Source organism: Oryctolagus cuniculus, chromosome 1 (genome assembly GCF_964237555.1).
Source record: "Oryctolagus cuniculus chromosome 1, mOryCun1.1, whole genome shotgun sequence".
NCBI lineage: Eukaryota > Metazoa > Chordata > Mammalia > Lagomorpha > Leporidae > Oryctolagus > Oryctolagus cuniculus.
In genome coordinates, this window is record NC_091432.1 from 49,052,305 (window position 1) to 49,069,593 (window position 17,289).

The window sequence follows — 17,289 nt, forward strand, 5'->3', positions numbered from 1 at the left end:
GAAGCCAGGAGCCAGTTGCTTCTTCCCAGTCTCCCATGTGGGTGCAGGGGCCCAAGCATTTGGGCCATCTCTACTGCTTTCCCAGGTCACAGCAGAGAGCTGGATTGGAAGAGGACCAGCTGGGACTATAACTGGCGACCATATGGGATGCCGGCACCGCAGGCTGAGGATTAACCTACCGCGTCATGATGCCAGCCCCATAAATGCCTTTCAACAGTATATTCTGCCCGTTGAAAATTCCACTGGCAGTTGAGGCCATCACTGTAGTACTGCAGGTGAAGCTGCTGCCTGTGACCTCAACATCCCATAAGTGCAGGTTGCAGTCCCAGCTGCTCTGCTTCCCAGCCAACACCCTGCTAATGTGCCTGGAATGGCAGCAGATGATGACCCAAGTGCTTGGGACCCTACCACACACTTGGAGACCCTGAGGGAATTCCAGGTTCCTGGCTTTGCCTTGGCTCAGTGCCAGCCACTGCAGCCATTTGGAGAGTAAACCAGTAGACAGAAGATCTCTTTCTCTCCCTCTCTATGTAACTCTGCCTTTCAAATAAATGACTGAATCTTTAAAAAAAAAAAAAAATTATACTGGTAGAGCAAGAAGCAAGTCTGGGCCCTGTGATACAAATATTAACTGTAATAATAACAAAAATCAATTAAGGAAGAAGTTTATAATTAGATACAATACAAAAGAGGTAAAGTTTCACATGTTGGAGTGTGAAACATTATGTCCTCTGATCAAACACACCTTGCTTCTGTGAAAGAAGAAATAAAGTTGAGGTTTAGAGATCCTTAGATTTGCATTTTATTTAACATGGATTTATTTTAAACCTTTGTTTACAGGAAGGAGACAATAAATTGTTATGGCCATTTTTTTTTTAATCTGTACATGTTCAGCACAGGTTCAATTTTTCCTCAAATTTTTTTTTAAGATTTATTTATTTATGAAAGAGTTACAGCGAGAGAGAGAGACAAAGAGAGAAGAGAGATCGTCCACACGCTGCTTCACTCCCCAGATGGCTGCTATGGCCAGGGCTGGGCCAGGCCAAAGCCAGGAGCCAGGAGCTTCATCTGGGTGTCTCATGTGGGTGCAAGAGCCCAAAAATTTGGGCATCATCCTCCACTGACTTCCAAGGTGCACTGGCAGGGAGCTGGATTGGAAGTGGAACAGCCGGACTCAAACCAGGGCCCATATGGGATGCCAGTGCTGCAGATGGCAGCTTACTCTGCTACCCCTCAGTATCCGCCCCATTTCCATTTAAAAACCAAAAACTGTTTCACTTTCTGATTATTTTAGATGACAAAAAACTGAAATTTTGAAGGAAGAACTTGGTTTTAAAATCAAATTTAATAAAACACATTAACAACCAATAGAGCCAGAAGCAAAAGGATATATATATTATATGATTGAGTTTATAAGAAATCCTAAATAGACAATCCAAATAGAAAATGGATTAGTAGCTGCCTAGGGCTATTAGTAGAGGGTGGAGAAAATAAGTGTTAATGAGTATGGAGTTTCTTAGGAGGTGATGAAAAAGTCCCAAAATTAGATAGTAGAGATGGCTGTATGACCTTTTGAACATCCTAAAAATTCACCTTTAAAAGGGTGAATTTTCAGAGTGGGCGCTGTGGTGCAAGGGGTTAAGCTGCCATACGGGAGTGCCTGTCCTAGCTACTCTGCACTTCCAACCCAGGTTCCTGCAAGTGTACCTGGGAGGCAGCACATGGTAGCTCAAGTGCTTCGGTTCCTGCCACCCACACGGGAGATTATCAGGCTGGATGATAAAGCAATGTGGAGTTCCTGGCTTCTGGCTTCTGGCTTCAGCCTGCCCTAGCCCCAGCTGTTGCAGACAATTTGGAGAGTGAATCAGAAGATGGAAGACTTCTCTCTCTCTCTCTCTCTCTCTCTGTGTGTCTCCCCTTCTTTTTCAAATAAATAAATCATTAAAAAAAATATAAGGATGAATTTTATGATATCTGAATCATACTTCAATTTTTTTTTGTTTTTTAAGTTTTTTTTTAACCTTTATTTCATACTTCAATTTTTAAAGGAATAAAAATAGAGCAAAAATCCAAGCTCATAAAATAAAATGTGAAGATAAAAAAGTTTAAAACAGGAGCCGGCGCTATGGCGTAGGGGATAAAGCCGCCACCTGCAGTGCCCACATCCCCTATGGGCACCGGTACGTGTCCCGGCTGCTCCACTTCTGATCCAGCTCTCTACTATGGCCTGGGAAAGCAGTGGAAGATGGCCCAAGTGCTTGGGCCCCTGCACCCACATGGGAGACTCGAAAGAAGCTCCTGGCTCCTGGCTTTGGATCAGCATGGCTCTGGCTTTTGTGGTCATCTGGGGAGTGCACCAGTGGATAGAAGACCTCTCTCTCTCTCTCTCTCTACCTCTCTACCTCTCTGTAACTATGCCTTTCAAATAAATAAATAAATATTTTTTTAAATTTATTTATTTATTTGAAAGTCAGAGTCACACAGAGAGAGAAGGAGAGGCAGAGAGAAAGAGAGAGGTCTTCCATCCACTGGTTTACTCCCCAATTGGCTGCAATGGCCAGAGCTGCACTGATCCGAAGTCAGGAGCCAGGAGCTTCTCCCGGGTCTCCCACATGGGTGCAGGGGCCCAAGGACTTGGGCCATCTTCCACTGCTTTCCCAGGCCATAGTAGAGAGCTGGATCAGAAGTGGAGCAGCCGAGACATGTACTGGTGCCCATAGGGGATGCCAGCACTGCAGGTGGCGGCTTTACCCACTATGCCACAGCACTGGCCCCTAAATAAATAAATCTTTTAACAAAAAGTTTAAAATCATCCACCAGCTTCATAATTTTTTCATAATTATCAATTTTCTATATTCTTAATTCTGTCTGCTTGTTCTACCATTGCTAGAAAAATGTGAAAAAACCTTACATTATGATTTTGGATATAGCTGAGATTTTCTAGCTTTCTGCTAGACTTGACCTTTTATGACATTTGAGTGACCTTTATATCCCAACTTGTCTTAAGCCTATTTTATCTGATATCATATAGTAATCCAGTTTTCTTCTTATTATTATATGAGTATATGTACACATGTACATCTATACCTATCCATGCACACCCATACATATTACTTTTTTATCCAGTCTGATAATCTCTGCCATCTATATGGAATATTTTCTTTGTTTACATGTAATAATTGCTTTGTTGATAATATGCTTAATTCTAAAATTCTAAAATTCCTCAGTTTAACATCTCTGAAATCAGAGTGCCTTTCAATAAATAAAATATTAAAACTGTGATTGGGCAAGCGGCAACAGCAGAGATCTCTAGTATCTACACGTATATGTACTTTATCATAATTATTCCTACTGTCATAACTCTGAGTTTCTGTGTTGATGGTTTGTAATTACCATTTTAAATAGCTTTAACAAGATTAAGCTATGAATTAACCTGAAAATGAAAGTCATTTTGTAAGCATAGAAATCAATCAGCAGATGTTAGTGAAGCACATATTTGATATTACAGGAAAAAAACATTTGATTTTTTTAAAGATTTATTTATTTATTTATTTGAAAGGCAGAGTTACAAACAGGCAGAGGCAGAGAGAAAAATTTTCAATCCACTGATTGACTCCCCAAATGGCCAAACTGGGCCGATATGAAGCCAGGACTCTGGGGTTTCTTCCAGGTCTCCCATGTGGGTGCAGGGGCCCAAGTACTTGGGCCATCTTCCACTGCTTTCTTGGGTCATAGCAGAGAGCTGGATTGGAAGTGGAGCAGTCAGGACTCAAACCAGCATCCATATGGGAGGCCAGTGCTGCAGGCGGTGGCTTTACCTGCTACACCACAGCACCAGCCTCTGATGTTTTCTTATAAAGGCGTAAATGAGTGCTTCCCCACACCTCAGGCAAGTGAACAAAGCTGTGTTACACTGTCCCTGAGACTCAGCCAGGTCACTCCTCAGCAAACAAAGGCAGCAAAACCTGACGTTGCCTCCAATGTGCAAAAAAAATGTCAAGGAACATGAATCTGGTTTGATGGATTCATGTATCTTTAAGGTGAATGTCAATTTGTCAGAAACTTCCTATTAATGAACAGAAATGTACTAACTTCTGGCAACATGTAATTTCATGAGAAAAAAATCAAACCTGATGTTAATCATTTGGAAATTCTGGCAAAATCCTAATGTTTGTTTACGTGCCTCATAATGATACACTAGGGGCCGGCATTGTGGTGCAGCAGGTTAACGTCCTGGCCTAAAGCACCAGCATCCCATTTGGGTGCCGGTTCAAGACCCAGCTGCTCCACTTCCGATCTAGCTCTCTGCTATAGCCCGGGAAAGCAGTAGAAGATGGCCCAAGTCCTTGGGCCCCTGCACCCAAGTGGGAGACCCGGGAGAAGCTCCTGGCTCCTGGCTTTGGATCGGCACAGCTCCGGCTATTGTGGCCAATTGGGGAGTGAACCATTGGATAGAAGACCTCCCTTTCTCTCTCTCTCTCTCTCTCTCTGCCTTTCCTTCTCTCTCTGTGCAACTCTGACTTTCAAATAAATAAATAAATCTTTTAAAAAAAAAAGATACACTAGCCGGCGCCGTGGCTCAATAGGCTAATCCTCCGCCTTGCGGTACCGGCACCCCGGGTTCTAGTCCCGGTCGGGGTGCCGGATTCTGTCCTGGTTGCCCCTCTTCCAGGCCAGCTCTCTGCTGTGGCCTGGGAGTGCAGTGGAGGATGGCCCAAGTCCTTGGGCCCTGCACCCCATGGGAGACCAGGAAAAGCACCTGGCTCCTGCCATTGGATCAGTGCAGTGCGCCAGCAGCAGCGCGCCGGCCACGGCGGCCATTGGAGGGTGAACCAACGGCAAAGGAAGACCTTTCTCTCTGTCTTTCTCTCTCTCACTGTCCACTCTGCCTGTCAAAAAAAAAGATACACTAATGTTAAAGGTAATAGAGAGACTGATAGAACATAACAGGTTAGAAAACACATCACAGGGCTGGCATTGTGGCACAGTAGGTTAAGCCACCACTCGAGATGCCAGCAACCCAAATCAGATTGCTGATTCAAGTTCTGGCTGCTCTGCTTCTCATCCTCCTTCCCGTTAATGCACCTGGAAAAGTAGGTATGCTGGCCCAGGCACTTGGGCCCCTGGCTTCAGCATGGACCAGCCTCAGCTATTGTGGTCATTTGCGCAGTGAACACAGAAGAGGTAAGGAAAGACCATATCTTGACTTTGAAATCTACCATGTTCTTTATTTTTTTAAGATTTATTTTATTTATTTGAAAGACTGAGTTACAGAGAGGGGTAGAGACGGGGGCGGGGGGGTATGATAAAGACAGAGAGAGAGGTCCTCCATCCGCTGGTTCACTCCCCAGCTGGCCGCAATGGCCGGATCTACACCAATCTGAAGCCAGGAGCCAAGAGCTTACTATCTTTTTTAAAGCCTTCCATTTATCCTGCCTCTTTAGTATATATTTCCTCTCCTCCTTTGCCTTTTTGTATTAGATTGATGAAGAATGTTTAGGTATACCTTTACCCATATTAATTTTTTTAATTTATTAATTTATTTGAGAGGCAGAGTTACAGAGAGAGAGATGGAGAGACAGAGAGAGAGGTCTTCCATCTGCTGGTTCACTCCCCAAATGACCACAAAGGCCAGAGTTGGGCTAATTTGGCGCCAAGAGCCAGGAGTCTCTTCCAGGTCTCCACATGGGTGCAAGGACCCAAACACTCAGGCCATCTTCCACTGCTTTCCCAGGCCAGATCAGAAGAGGAGTAGCTGGGACACGAACCGGCACCCATATAGGATGCCAGCACTGCAGGATGAGGCTTAACCTACTACAACACAGCACCAGTCCCCCTCTACTAATTTCTAATCTTTTAGTGCTTATAACCAGGACAAATTAACTTAAACATTTACTCTACTCCTTAGTAAGTCCTCAATAAATATCAACTGTTATCATAACAAAAAATGGAAAGTGCTCTGGTACATTAGGTAGAAAATCAATGACACTAAAATCTCTTTAAATACCAAGATAATGTCAAATGTGTCAGAGATAGGTTTACAGATTTTCACGAACTGCAAAGTACACGAATATCAACAGGAAAGAAGGAGGGAGGAGTGGTAAGCAGAGGCAAAGGGAAGAAGGGGAGACTGACCTACTTTGCTTCCATTCTTGAGTCAGTAAGAACAGCCTCTCCCTTCCCTTATCACCCTCTTCTTCCATAAGAAAGATAGAGACCTAAAGAGGAGACACTGAGCTGAGCTACGCTGAAATAGTAGACGGATCTGAACCAGGGCAGGATGATCATTTACTCTCTGAAGCAGGATGATGAGAAATCCTACATCAGGGCTGGCATTGTGGTTCAGCAGGATGAACCGTCACTTGCAATGCTGGCAGCCCATATCAGAGTGCCAATTTGAGACCCAGCTGTCCTGCTTCAGTTTCCTGCTAATGAACCTGGGAAGGCAGCAGAAGATGGCCCAAGTACTTGGGCTCCTGCCACTCACGTGAAAGACCCAGATGGAGTTCCTGGCTCCTGGCTTTGGTCTGGCTCAGACATGACTTGCAGTGTCTTGAGGAGTGGACCAGTGGATGGAATATCTTATTTTTTTCCTCTCTCTCTCTGTCTTCTCTGGCTCTGTCTCTACTTCCCTCTCTGTTACTCTGCCTTTCAAATACATAAACAAATAAATCTTTAAAAAGAGAAAGCAATCCTAAAGCATGCAACTTGGAGACACATGGAAACCCTGAGCCCAAATACATCGGAACCTCAGCCAAAGTGACAAGCTAAGCAGGGTTCATGAGCTGCTCTTAGTTTTCAGTAGGTACAAAATAATTTCCCTCAATTTCCAAGTCCTAAAAGGAAGCTTATCTCCTTCCCTCTGTCTTGCCAAATCAAATTCCTATCCATTCACAGCAGCGAATTTCCTATCAGTAGTTATCCATATCACGTTTACTTGTTGCTCTTGCTGGTGGTGGTGGTGGTGGTGTGTGTGTGCGTGTGTTTGTGCATATGACAGTTTCCTAGTCTGACGGTGGGGCAAGATATCCCAAAACTGGCTAAAAACAACGGTTGGAGCAGGTGTTTGGTCCAGTAGCTGACTCCCTATCTCAAGTGAGACCTCCTGGGTTTGCCACTGGCTCCACTCCTGACTCCAGCTTCCAGTTAATGTAGACCCTGGGAGGCAATGGTGATGGCACAGAGATTAGGTTCCTGCCACCCACTTTGGGAGACCTGGATTTAGTCAGGATGGGGAAGGATGTTGTGGGTATTTGAGGAATGAACCAATGGATGGGAATTCTTTCTCTCTGCCTCTCAAATATGAACACTTTTGAAAAAAGGATGGAAGGAATACAAAACTTGGGGCCAGCGTTGTGCTGCAGTGGATTAACCCACTGCTTGTGATGCCGGTGTCCCAGCTGCTCTGCTTCTGATCCAGCTCGCTGCAAATGCACCAGAGGGTGGGAGGAGACTGTCCAAGCACTTGGGCTTCTGCCACCCATATAGGAGACCCGGATGGAGCTCTTCACTCCTGGCTTTGGTCTGGCCCAGCCCTAGCTATTGCAGCCATTCGAGAGTAAACAAATGGAAGATTTCTCTCTTTCATTCTCGCTCTGTGTGTGTGTGTGTGTGTGTGTGTCCCTCTCTCTGTCACTCTGCCTATCAAATAAATAAAAAATAATCTTTTAAAAAGACTGCAGAAAACTGAAACTAGTCTGCCTCTCTCTTTCCCTGTGAACAGTTCTTTGTTCCTCCCTCACAGCCTTTTTCTCCTTCCCTCAAACCTTTCCTCTTGCTATTCTTTCCCTTTAGTTTAAGGTTGAATTTAAGTATGCATTCTTTAATCTCCCATACAGACGTATTCGTTGAAGTAAAGAGACTTACTATGCACCTAACAGAATACTAGAAGACAAAAGAGTGAGAGAGAAGTGCTCCCTACCCTCAGAGTGTTTCAATCTAATGCAGAAGGCAGGTTATTCAATAAGCAACTGCAACGTGAAGAGACCTGCTTACAGAACAAGACACAGCATGATTTCTGTTCACTGAAAAAAATTAAAAGTTATTGAAATGATATTCAGCAAATAGACATGTCCAGTCAGCTGACTTAGAATGCTAACTGTCTCTTTTATTTATTTATTTGAAAGGCAGAGTTGTAGAAAGAGGAGGAGAGTCAGAAAGAGAGACAAAGAGATCTTCCGTGCACTGGTTCACTTCCAAAGTGGCTGCAATGACTGGAGCTGGGCCAGGCTGAATCCAGGAGCCAGAAGCTTCATCTGGGTCTCCCATGTGAGTGCAGGGGCCCAAAGACTTAGGTCATTCTCCACTGCTTTCCCAGGTGCATTAGCAGGGAGCTGGATCGGAAGTGGAACAGCTGGGTCTGGAACCCGACACCCATATGTGATGCCCGTGTTGCAGGCGGAGACTTAACATGCTCCACCACAAAGCCAGCCCCTGTTAACTGTCTCTTGGAAACAAAATTAGGGAGTTCTTATACTCAAAAGGCTCTTGATTCTTTTTTTTTAATTTGGAGTCAATAATTCTAGATGGAAGGGAAAATGAAATAGAGGCACTGAAAATAAATCAATTACTGTGGGGCTGGCTCTGTGATGCAGCGGGTTAATGCCCTGGCCTGAAACGCCGGCATCCCATATGGGCGCCGATTTGAGACCCAGCTGCTCCACTTCCAATCCAGCTCTCTGCTGTGGCCTGGGAAAGCAGTGGAGGATGGTCCAGGTTCTTGGGTCCCTGCACCCGTGTAGGAGACCCAGAGGAAGCTCCTGGCTCCTGGCTTCGGATCAGCGCAACTCCGGCTGTTGCAGCCAATTGGGAAGTGAATCATCGGATGGAAGACCTCTCTCTCTCTCTCTCTCTGCCTCTCCTCTTTCTGTGTATCTCTGACTTTCAAATAAATCTTTAAAAAAAATTAAATCAATACCTACATAACAGGAAAAACATGCAAAATCTTCCAACAATTCAAATATATTTTGTTGAAATAAGATCTTAATTTGCTCCTTATCGCCTTTAAAAATATTTTAAAGGAATAACAAAATCTTAAATATTCTTCCCCATTTCAGTTTCCAGTCCCTGAATTTCAGCTTCCTTTTCTCAAAGCTATTTCAGTTCATCTTCTTCTCTTTTTCTACAGAAACAGTGACACCTGAACACTTTTGCATGAGAAATGCAATATTTACAAAGAACTGTCTATGAGGAAATAAAACATTGGTGTGCCTAAATAAAGTAACCTAGGGCTTGTAGCAGTTAAGTGGTTAAAAACTACTTTTAAGTAGCAAGAAGGTAAAAGTGTACCTCTTGTGACCACACAAAAATTAAATATATCTTGGGATGGCTCATACTTTCCAACATAACTTTATTTCCTAATGATTACTTACGTGATACCTTTGGGATAGCTTATTTCTGTCATTTTAGTGCCTTGCTTTTAGCACAGGGCTCAATAAATGCTAGCTCTTTTTAACACAACCATCAAGTGCACAACAAACATCTACGGTGCATTTATGGATAATTTTTTTACAAAACCAGGCCAAATCCTCAAATGACAGAGAAAGACTTCTGTAATGAATCATGGCATAAAAATAAAAACAGAAACGTGATATATTACACAGAGGTGATCTTCTTCTGTAAGCAACGGTCAGACTTAAAGCTCTGCCATGGCAAATTGCTGAAGCTTCCCTAAGTGGTTATCATAGCGTGCGATCTCAGAGAAAGAGGTCCGTACTGTGAGAGAGCCTTCTCTACGCCTGCCAATCCAAATCTTCCCTTCCTCCTCAGGAACAAAAGCTCAAGCTTTTTGGGGCAATCATGCATCCAGCCACATTTCCCCGTTCCCCTGTAGCCAGCACTTTGGTTCAGGAAGTCTCCTTAATAGGACAGGTTACACCCTTCTTTGTTTTTGTTTTGCTGCTTGCAATGTGGCTGTGACGGTTAGGGTTCTGGCAGCTAGCTTGGACTATGAGGACCAGGGCCACATCTTAGGGACAGCAGATCAAAGAACAGGAAGCAGCTTAGGTCTCTGATGACCTCATGAAGCCAGTACACCTGTCCTGGGCTGCCCACTTCAAGAACTCTTTACATGAAAAAATAAATAATATGTGTTTAAACAAGCATTAAGTCTGGTTTTTGCTTTTTTCCTTTTTATGTTTTATTGTTACTGGTAGTAATAGCTTGTTTGTTGGCTTTCTTCCCCAAACAAATGCAGTTCTGAACTGGGCTCTTACCTTCAGACAGGTACAGAATTTTTATTTCCTTTTACAGATGAGGCAACTGAGATCAGGAGAGGTAAGATGATTCACACAACATCAATTTAGTGAAGAGGAGGGTCTTGGTTCCTCGTCCAATGTTTGTTCCCCAGAAACTGACTCTTAGCACGTTCTAAATATAAAAAAAAGTAACACACACAAAAATAAATGTAGCCTTAGTAGACATGACAGCGCAAGTATTCGTCACATAGCATGTAAAGAAACAGCACCACATTTTTATGATGTGGAAGTAGACTAAATTATATTATACTTCAGAGGGGAGGAGATATTTCTGAAATAAACAGAATCAAGGACGAGAACAAAGACTGATTTATTATAACCAAGTTTTATCATACATAGTCCTCTTAAATAACCCAGAAGAATTCATAATTAAAGGCTTATTTTTATCAGCAATAAGACTTCAAAATACAGGGTAACCTTTCCTGTTAAATCTTTAACTAGCATCTTCTTTACTCTTACCACCACTTAAAAAAATTCATCTTGGTTCCAGTCTGACATAGAAATCAGTGGTAAGACAAAATGTATCAAATTCTTTTTTGAAACCCCACCTCCTAACTATTAAATACAAGACAACTAGCTTACAAGCAAACTCATTAATGAACATAATCAATTATTTCTAAGAAATCTATAAAGAAAGTAGAAAATAAAGTATTTCTAGGGGAAGGCATTTGACACGCAGTTAAGTTGCCACTTGGGAAGTTCACATCCTGTATTGGAGTCCCTGGATTTGAGTCTCCATTCCCCTCCCAATGCCTTCCTGTGACTGCACATGCCGGGAGGCAGCAGGTGAAGGCTCAAGTACCTGGGCCCCTGCCACCCATGAGGGAGACCCAGATGGAGTTTCAGGCTCCTGGCTTCGTTCTGGCCCAGCCCTGGCTGTTAAAAGTACTTGGGGGGTGGGGAGCCAGTGCCGTGGCGCAGGAGGTTAATCCTCCACCTGCAGCACTGGTATCCCATGTGGGCGCCAGTTCTAGGCCCGGCTGCTCCTCTTCTGATACGGCTCCCTGCTGTGGCCTGGGAAAGCAGTAGAAGATGGACCAGGTTCTTGAGCACCCGCACCCACATGGGAGACCAGGAAGAAGCACCTGGCTCCTGGCTTCAGATCAGCGCAGCTCCAGCCATTGCGGCCATTTGGGGAGTGAACTAATGGATGGAAGACCTTTCTCCCTGTATCTCTTTCTCACTGTCTGTAACTCTACCTCTCAAATAAATACATAAAATCTTAAAAAAAATTAAATTAAAGTACTTGGGGAATGAACCAGCAGATGGAAGACGTACATCTCTCTCTCAGATGGAAGACATACCTCCCTGTCTTTCTCCCTCTCTCTCGCTTTCTCTATCACCTCTCTGTCTCTCTTCCTTTCAAATAAGTTAAAAATAAATAAGCCAGCGCCACGGCTCAGTAGGCTAATCATCCGCCTGCGGTGCGGCACCCCGGGTTCTAGTCCCGGTCGGGGCGCCGGATTCTGTCCCGGTTGCCCCTCTTCCAGGCCAGCTCTCTGCTGTGGCCCGGGAGTGTAGTGGAGGATGGCCCAAGTCCTTGGGCCCTGCACCCGCATGGGAGACCAGGAGAAGCACCTGGCTCCTGGCTTCGGATCAGCACGGTGCGCTGGCCGCAGCACGCTGGCCGCAGCGCGCTGGCCACAGCAGCCATTAGGGGGTGAGCCAACGGAAAAGAAAGACCTTTCTCTCTCTCTCTCTCTCTCACTGTCCACTCTGCCTGTCAAAAAAAATAATAAATAAATAAACAAATAGTATTTTGAAATTTTAAAAACTTACATATTTATCTTTTGGATATTGTTTTTAACATAAAATCTATGCAGAAGAGTGATCACGTGCATATTACATTTTGGAAAGGTATATGACTTTTGTTAACCCAGCATGGTTAAAACAAAATCAGCTGCAGATTCTCCCATTTAATTTCTCCTACCCCTAAAATTTGAACTAATGCTTCTTCATAGGTTTGTTGATGGGAAGGAAATAAGAATGAACATCAAGTAACTAGTACAGTATACTCAGAAATATCAATGTCCTTCTTATCTTGAAAATGATATACATATATAAATATATATTATATATACACATATATATAAACACACACATATATATATGCATATATATATACAGACACAAACATATATGAAAAAATGTTCTGGAGACACCCAAGGTTTAGATCTTAAAAAGTAAGACCAGTTTTGAAAACTTTCACTGGAGCTCTCCTCTGATCATCACCATGGCCAAAGCCCTGGTGAAGCTGGAGGTCACTGAAGTAAACACTTCCAACAAGACAGGAACACAGGCCAGTGCTGTGATGTAGCAAGTAAAGCTGCCATCTGAGAAGCAGCTCCTGGCTCCTGGTTTCATATTGGCACAGCTTCAGACATTGTGGTCATTTGGGGAGTGAACCTACAGATGGAGGATCTCACCTCTCTCTCTGTAACTCTACCTTTCAAATAAATAAATCTTGAAAAAAAAATTTTTTTAAAGAGCTCTGGCAAAGATAAAAGCACGTGACTGCTATCTCAATTTCCATTAGATTGCTTTAGAATTTTAGAATTGGAGAATTCTGAGACCAACAATATTCTCAAAGGTAATCTGCTTCAGTCTCTACTTTTATAGAAAGTTTGAAAAACATAAGGAAATTAACTGCCTTAGCCAAGATCATTTGTCAGAACCAGGATTGGATCTAGTCATGAAATTCTATTTCACCATATTGTAGTTATGTAAATTTCATATTGAAAAGCATTAAAAGTGGGGCCGGTGCTGTGGCACGGTAGGCTAAGCCTCCACCTGCTATACTGGCATCCCATATGGGCACCAGTTCAGGTCCAGCAGCTCTACTTCCAATCCAGCTCCCTGCTGATGTTTCTGGGAAAGTAGTGGAGAATGATCCAAGTCCTTGGGCCCCTGCACCCATGTGGAAGACCCAGAGGAGGCTCCTAGCTCCTGGCTTTGGATAAGCTCAGTCTGGCCATTGAGGCAATTTGGGAGTGAACTAGCAGGTGGAAGACCTTTCTCTCTGTCTCTCCTTCTCTCTTTAACTCTACCTCTCAAATAAATAAAGAAAATATTTTTTAAAAATAATTTAAATTATTGAGGTTTTTCCTTGAACAAATTATTTGAAATTGTTAGAAGCCTGTTTCTTAGAGTCTATAACTAATTTCACATATTAAACACAAAAACAGCAAATTTCCCCTTCCTAGACTTCAGTTGTTTAGAAAAGCTAACCATTCAGCACATCAAGTAGAGTCAACTCAATTAATCACAGTATCTACCCTAAGGATTACTATCAATTACACTATAAAATCCTACATTTGCCTCCTCCAGCTAACTAATACTCAAAGGCATATTTTGTACACCCCAATCATCAAGAGGGTCCTTAGAAGATAGGAAGCAATTTTAATACAAAATTTTCTAAATAACATACAATGAATGTATCTATCTCTGTAGATATGTAACATATTCAAAAACAAATACAGGGGCCGGCACTGTGGCAAAGTGTGTAAGGCCACAGCCTGCAGTGCTGACATCCCATATGGGCACTGGTTTGAGTCCTGGCTGCTCTACTTCCAATCCAGCTCTCTGCTATGGCCTGGGAAAGCAGTAGAAGATGGCCCAAGTCCTTGGGCCCCTGCACCCATGTGGGAGACCCAGAAGAAGCTCCTGGCTCCTGGCTTTGGATTGGTACAGCTCCAGCCATTGTGGCCATATGGAAAGTGAACCATTGGATGCAAGACCTCTCTCTCTCTCTCTTCTCTCTGCCTCTCTGTAACTCTGCCTTTCACACAAAACAAATAAATCTTTAAAAAAAAAATACAATGGAATTGATCATGATACTGACACTCTATATCAGAGCTCAAAATTAATTAGTGTTTTTCAAAGTGCCCTAATTTCCTTAATTGTGCATTTCATTTCAGCTGAAGCACAAACCAACTTGGCACAAAAGCATGCTGAAAAGGTTTATGTAGAATGTATGATATGAACAACAAGTATCTTGAGAGAGCAGAGAAGGGAAACCCAATGGGTCTTAACCATTGGAAGATAAACTTAAGGTGCAGAGTAAGAGTAACCACATGAAACAGAAATGCATTTCTGACTCACACGAGACAGTAAGTCCAGGTAACGAACAGTCTGGAGATCAAGATGAGAAACAGAAGTTTCATGTTCACCTCATTTGAGATTTTATTTCTAAAATTCTAAATTTCCATGATTTTATTTTAATCGTTGACCCTGATAACTGAAGAGCATCTGGGAAAATGTTTGTCTGACATTTGGAACTTGTGTACAACAAGAACTTACTCTCAGCTTAAATCAGGGTAAATCCTCAGACAACGTCTACGGGACAAGAGCCAGCATGTGGATATCACCAGAATCCAATTATTCAACAGAAACCACACAAGGGAAGGCCTTAAGAAACAAATGGTTTAAACAAATCCTTAAAAACAAAAAGCTACGTGTTATCCCGTCCAGATCTGTTATACCCCTAGTCACACGGCTCTCAGCTCCTTCAAGCGGCTGCTTCATCAGTTCCTTAAGCTTTCCTCCAGGCCACAATCTCCTTCAACAAAATTGACTATCAGAAACATTTGCAAGTCTTTCCTGTTTTAACCAAGATACAGTATCACTTAGTGTTCACAGTCATCCATGGATTTGACGGAGCGTAAATAAAAGGCTTGGAAGGCAGCACTCATTCAGTTGTGTAAAACGTTCACTATGCAGTTCAGGAGTTCAGTGGACACTGAGGATTTCAAGAGGGTCTGTCTCGCCCAAATCAGAATACTACTTCATAGTCATGCTCATCCTCTCCCTCCCCAGTTATTTCTCTCTCTCTCCTCTTCCCGCTCCTCTGATGTAAAATAATTGCCTTCTGAGGCCGTTGCCACCACCAACCGCAATAACCACATTTGCTCACTGAGTTAACATCTAGCAGGTGCAACCAGGAAGTAACATTTTCTCATCCCCTAAAACTGAAAGTGCTCATATTGCGCCTCGTTTGCCACTTAGGGGGAAATCGACCGCGCCGGCACGAACTTTCTCCTAAGTGTCAGGGTTCCCAGGCTGAACAGTAGCGGCAGAAAGGCGGGATCCCTGGGCCTAGCTGCGCCCCGCGGCGCTGGGGGTGCTGAGCATCAGCCCCGCACGGGTGGGTGCACCCTCCTCACCAGGGGGCGCTTCCCTCGCCTAGCGACCTGCCAGCACCAAGCTGGACCCCGCCCGGGTCACGGTCCTGCACCTACCCTCGCCCGGTAGCCGCCAAGAGCCCGCCTCCCTCAACAGCCCCGAAGAAAGCCAGGATGCCCTGCAGCCAGTGGGGCGGAGGAGGGGACCCCGTGCCTCAGACGGGAGCCGAGAGACCCCCTTCCCGACGCCCGCCCTCTATGCAGCCCCAGCCATCCTCACTGCCCTGGCAGGGCAGGAAAGACCTGAGCCTTGTTTCCAGAGGCGCCCCGGCCCCCCAACCTCGCCCATCGGCACCCGCCGCGAGGCCACCGGCCTTACCTTGTCGGGTGTCGGCGCGTGAGACTCCGCCCGCCGAATGCCTCCAGCACACAGACCTGTCTCTCCAGCCCCCGCCCCGCCGCCGACCGCGCGCGCCCCCGCCCCTCGCTGCCATGGCGACAGGCCCCACCCTCTGCCGCCGCGGATTGGTCCGACTCGGGATCGCGGAGGCCGCCGATTGGCAGGGGCAGACAGGCTGCCCCGCCGACGAGCCGAGAGGTGGGCGGTGCGGGGTGCAAACGCGAGGGAGCCTGGGGGAGGCTGAGCCAAGAGGGACGTGGCGCTCTGCGGCGCGGGCTGCTAGGCCGCGCCTCTTCCTTCCCGGTCTTTCCTGGAGAAGCCTGTGGAGCAGGAGTTGGGCGAGTGAGATACTGTCCCGAGACTCGAAGAGAACCCCTGGGATGGCCTCCTTCCAGACGTCTGGCCGGCGCCGGCTGCGCCCCCGCGGTCAGAGAGGGACCATCGGGCCCTTTCCCGCCCACAGGCCTCGAGCCGTTCCAACACCTGGACCTCCTCTTTGGCGGGAATCATGCGCAATGGCAACCGCACCCCACCCCGTCTTGTTGGGCCCTCGGTGCCTGGGTCCTGGTCGCATTTCCCCTACCTCTGGCGCCCATCTGCAGACACATCGCCAAAGTCCTCACGTGGAAGACAGGGAAACTGAGGCTCATCGATGTGTGGGGCTCAAGGCTCACAGACCCTTCTGGAGCTCTGGGCAGGTTCAAAGCCTGAGTCGACCACTTAATAGCATCTCTGAGCTTTAGCTTTTTTCACCTGAAAAAAAAAAAAGGCTTTTTTTTTCTACTTTTGGGTGGTTAGTAAAGAAGAGGTGAAATAACAATTTAAAAAAAAGAAAAACAGTAAAGAACCTGCTCCCTAGTGTGTGAGTTCAGCCCAGTGTCTGGTATCCATGAGGGTTTGGGTCCAAGACCCCTTGTTCCAACATTAGAGATGCTCTAATCCCTTATATAAATTGGCCTAGGGTTTACATATCCCTCCTGGATACTTCTAGGATACTTTAAATCATCTCTAGATTGCTTATGATACTGAGAACCCCATGAATGCTATGTCGATTTTTGTTATATTGTTTACACTAAACAACAAGGGGAAAGTTAATACATGTTTAGTACAGACACAATTTTCCTTTCAAGCGTTTTCATACCACAGGTGGTTGAACCATGGTGCTTTACTCATGGACTCAGAAGTGGGCTAAAATGGAAGATTCTGTCATCAGAAATAATACAGGCCAGTGGCTACTGGTATCCACGTTGGGGTAAGACTGCCTTTCTTGTAAAATTGGACTCTACTTGCCCTTGATTCCATGGCTTGGGACAAGTGTGCTTTTGTTTCTTTGCCTAAAAATGGGGACCCTATAGTACCCTTCTACAGTAGACCAAATGATGGGAAACAGACTGATACATTGTAAGTATTCAATACCAGCTAGCCATGCTCAAGTTAGTGGTTGAGCTACAACTCTAAGTCAACTTTCTGGCTTCCAAGACCAGTTATCGTCATTCTTAAAACATCTCTCATC

The 17,289-nt window shown here is 44.8% G+C and overlaps 1 protein-coding gene across 16 annotated transcripts in view; it reads right to left on the bottom strand.

The window, feature by feature from the left end:
- The window catches only part of NUCB2 (nucleobindin 2), a 54,728-nt gene extending 38,710 nt beyond the window's left edge, over positions 1-16,018 (bottom strand). For 5 of the 16 annotated variants that reach the window (XM_008275101.4, XM_017350894.3, XM_008275100.4 and 2 more), the window contains exons 1-2: positions 15,756-16,018; positions 10,215-10,368 (exon numbers count right to left, since the gene is read on the bottom strand). The gene's annotated coding sequence lies outside the window, so the exon portion shown is untranslated. Of the gene's footprint in view, positions 1-10,214; positions 10,369-14,555; positions 14,659-15,755 lie in introns of those variants that run through there. The other 11 variants (XM_070072837.1, XM_008275102.4, XM_070072840.1 and 8 more) reach the window with 4 other exon arrangements.
- Between the last annotated feature and the right edge of the window lie 1,271 nt (positions 16,019-17,289).